A 4,515-nucleotide genomic window follows, 5' to 3' on the forward strand; every position below is an offset into this window, starting at 1 on the left:
GATGAGTTCCCAAGGGAAAGGGAGAGTGGGGGCTGTTGGAATAGGGATCTCTGATGGCGATGAGAAGGCACCTTGCAGATCTCCAAGTACAGGGAGTGTAATTGCCCAGCGAACTGATGCCAAGCTTCCCAGGATCAGCTCCCACCCAATGACCAAGGACAACAGGGCTACCAAAGTAGGCCCAGATCCTGGAAGATGCGGGGACCCTTCTAAAAGGCAACTTTGGCTCAAAGACTAATCAGTTCTAAAACTTTCTTAGAACTGCGTCGCAATCTAAGACTTGTGCTACCCAAACTTCCTTTGTTCCCTCTCTCCTTCTCAGGGGCCTGAGCTGCAATCTGAAGGTTCTCCCAACATCCTCCAGCTTCCTCTTTCTTCCTTCACTAGTATTTTTCCCAAGAAGCTTCCTGCACTTCTAAGCCCATCTTGCTCTATGCTTCTCAGAAAACCAGAAGTAACTCAGGGTATTAGACTGAGTGAATTAGAAAGGTAGAAGGTGGTGACTGGAGAGAACAGAAGGCATTGAGTTCATGGAGAGTTGCAGGTACTGGTAATTGCAACATCTAGGATGTGTCCATGGAGAGAGAAGGTGAGTTAGTGTGAAGGACAAAACCACTGTTGGAAAAGAATCCAAGATACTAAGGGCCAGGATATTGGAAGAATCATGTTTATGTGTTCTGAAACTGCAAATAATACCGTAAGCCAGCAGCTAAAGTAATCAAAATGAGGGGAAAGTGATACAATACCTGTAGATGAAACCACAATGAAGAATAGAGGGTGATGTAATCTAACGACATGCTATTCCCAGCTAAAATGTTTGGGAGGTGGAGGGCAAAGGAAGGAGAACAGACTGATGTGACAATAGTCACAAAGACTCCATCTCAGTCCCAATTATTGTAGAGCTAAGGGAAGTGACAGGGTGGGGAGGCAACAGCTACACCTTGAGAGCGTTTCAAGGGAAGCAGTATCTTTGGGAGGAAGCCAGTTCCCTTAGCAAGTGGTTCTCAATGGGGGACGATTTTATATCACCCAGCTTCTCCGTCCCCTGAGACATTTGGCAAGGTCTGGAAGTTGGGAGTTTGATCCACCTGCATCTAGTGGATAAAAGCCAGGTATGTTATGAAATATTCCACAACACACAGGACAGCCCCCCACAGCAAAGAGTTACCTGGGCCAAATGTCAATAGCGTTGAGGCTGAGAAACCCGTCACTGGAAAAACAAGGTGAAAGGAAGTTGAGAGAAGGGGTTGAGGAGACAGGGAATTTTGGCCAGTCCTGCAACCTGAATTACTGAAGGCATAGTGGGAGGGGTTTAAGAGCTGGGGAAGAATGGAATAAAGAGAGAGAATAGGCCACGTATAGATCCTTACCGGAATTAGAGTTTGGAGACAAGGAATGGCCAGAAGGTGTGGGTTTCTTGTGCTAACTGATATACATGAAATTATGTACGTGTTGGTGAGGGTTGCGGACGTGAGTTTCTGTTGCTCCCTCTTCCTTCTCGTTGATGACAGTGAAAGACGAAGAGTGTGTGGACTGAGGTCTCAGTTCCAGGGCACTGAGTTAACCTGGATTCTTGCCTGGAGGGGACAAGCATACACCTAATGTATACGTGGTGTCCTGGCTCATATAGACACTTCACCTTTTCTCTCCTTTCTGGGTCTCTCTTTTTTATTACAGTCCTCACTACCAGTCACCCTCAAGTCCTCATAATTGCTCAGAAGCCCTACCAGAATCTAATAGCATCCCTGATGATCATTACTTTTTCTTCCTAATTCTTCCCTACACACACACACACACACACACACACACACACACACACACACACACTCACTCTCTCTCTCTCTCTCTCTCTTTCTCTTTCTCTCTCTACCAAAACACACCTGCTAGTCATTTCATTACCTCGGGGTTCTGATAAATTAAATTAGTGGTTGTATTAACTACCACTCCTAGATTAATATGTTAAACCTACTAGAAAACAATGAATCTGAACAAAGGATTTCAATATTTTATGGAATCATTACCACTGGGATTTCAGACATGGAGGCAGAACTACTGTTAGAGACATTTTCTAATCATTCTACCCAGGCGGCCAATTCTGTTCAGAAAGAGCCTTTAAAGAAGGAACAAATCTTTATTAACTTCCTCGAGGTTACTTCCTAGTGCCTGAAAGACTCCACAAAGACAAATTCCAGAAAACATTATTCAGATACACACTGAGAAGAGTTGTATCTCCTATGCTCTCCACTTTTGTTCCTATTTAGCTATTCACACCAATCAGAATCTGTCGCTACTATGGCTTGATCTGAGTATCCTCTTTCCCATCTTGATTCTGATGTAGTGCATGATTCATTTCCTTGACTGACAACACTCTCTCCTACCAGTTTCCTCACCCACGCTCCTTCCCCCTTTTTCACCAGCTGGGTGATATATAGTTTCTCTGTGCTCCCAAGGCACCCAATGTGTTTATCACACTACATTCTTCTTTTACTCACCATTTTCCCTAACTTTATTGTAATTCTTGGTTTACTTATTTCTTGCCCCAAATAAGACTCTGAGCACTGTAGAAGCAGGGACCATGGGTTACCCATCTTCATACGAGTAGACTTGCAACAGTGCCTGGCACATAAATACTTGCTAAATTGGTGACTAAATGGAAGGACGGATTAGTGGAGGAACAACTTTAGCTTTTATAAGGGTTCTAACATTGATGGCCTTTTGTGAATGACCCTGAATTACTGGAGTTTTGAAGTGTTGCTTTTTTCTCCCATCTTTTACTGTCATGCAATCAATCCTCACCATTGACTGTCTTGCCTGTTTCTACCAGTGCTTCCTACAGTTTCACTACCCTGTTTATTTATATTCTGCTGTGAGATGGGAAATCCCAGGTAATCAAGATCATGATCAAGTTAGTAAAGGTACGTGCAAGTAGATAGGCTCTAAGGACTTTGAAAACACTGTGAAAAAAGTACATGATTTTCAGGGCGTGTGATTTTTAAAAGTTAGTCTTGTGTCTTGGAAGCCCTTCTGCTTGCATGGTGCTCATCTGTGCTCTTGATGGCTGAGGCATGAGATAAAGCACACATTATCACACTCACATGCGTACTGGTTAAAGACTGATGCTATTGGCCTGGTCTAGGGGTGTCACCTCAAAGGCAGGAATGCTGTCTAAACTTCTGTGTATATTCTTCAGCATCTCATACATTCTTTTTGCATTCTTTAATAAGAGTTCAATAAAAGCCCTTGTCTGCAAGCATTTTACAGCACTGCTTCCACTCCGTCACAACAACTTAATATACAGGGAAAACTCCTGGATGCCCTCTACCTTATTTTTCTTTCTTTTTCTTGTCTTTGTTTTTATCTGCTTTCACCATAAGGCAAGATAAACGGTTAAAACACAACTTTTTAAGGGAAAGGCTCTAATTCCACTTCCAGTTCTACCACTTAACTAGGTGAGCAGACACTGAGGAAAAAAATCTCAACTTTTGAGACTCAGTGTGTCCTCATCTACAAAAATCGGAATAATAGTAATATTTAATTGCTAGGATTTAGATATGAACCAAATGTCCTACTGCATTAAGAAAACCATGGTAAGCTATGAAACAGTGTAAGCTAAGCATTTCTCCGTTTGATCTGAAGGAGAGGACAAAGAGGCCAGGGAGTTACCTTGGAGCAGAGATTCTGAAAGAGCTGATGTGTGGGGAATATGAAGAAGCAGAAGACATGTTTCCTAAACCCAAGGATTATACAATCTATTTACAGAAATAAGAGTTCTATATAAGAAACAATTAGCGAACACTACCAAACAATATATGCAATCAACTGAGAAACAGTGTGGTACAAAATATTAACCGCTTTAGGACTTTAAAGAAGGGAGGCATACGTGAGCTGAATAAATTAAGAAAGCCATCTTAAAAATATTACACTGAATTTATTTTTTTGGCGGTACATGGGCCTCTCACTGTTGCGGCCTCTCACTGTTGCGGCCTCTCCCGTTGCAGAGCACAGGCTCTGGACACACAGGCTCAGCGGCCATGGCTCACGGGCCCAGCCGCTCCGCGGCACGTGGGATCTTCCCGGACCGGGGCACGAACCCGTGTCCCCTGCATCGGCAGGCGGACTCTCAACCACTGCGCCACCAGGGAAGCCCTCAATTTATTTTTTTAAACCTTATAGGAATCCTAAGACATCTCTAGTTCCAACTTCATCATTTCAGAGATAAAGAAGCCAAGAATTCATCCCACTTCCTTCAAGAAGGATCCAATCCTCAAGAGTTAAAGGATTTGATCAGTATCCAACAGTTAGGCATGCCCTTCATCATCCAGGCCTCCTTCAACCACTCCCCACTTGGAGAAGAAAAAAAGCAAGGATGGGGCGTACAGTTAAGAAGATACTGCGATAATCCAGTGCTTCGATTAGGAGGTGGCCATAGAGGAGCCAGGACAAACAGGGAAGCTGTAGCTGAACTCTGTTGGGCCAGTGATTAGCTCTAGAGACCAAGGTCAAGAAAAACACCTT

This window comes from Phocoena phocoena, chromosome 13, assembly GCF_963924675.1.
Source record: "Phocoena phocoena chromosome 13, mPhoPho1.1, whole genome shotgun sequence".
Taxonomy (NCBI): domain Eukaryota; kingdom Metazoa; phylum Chordata; class Mammalia; order Artiodactyla; family Phocoenidae; genus Phocoena; species Phocoena phocoena.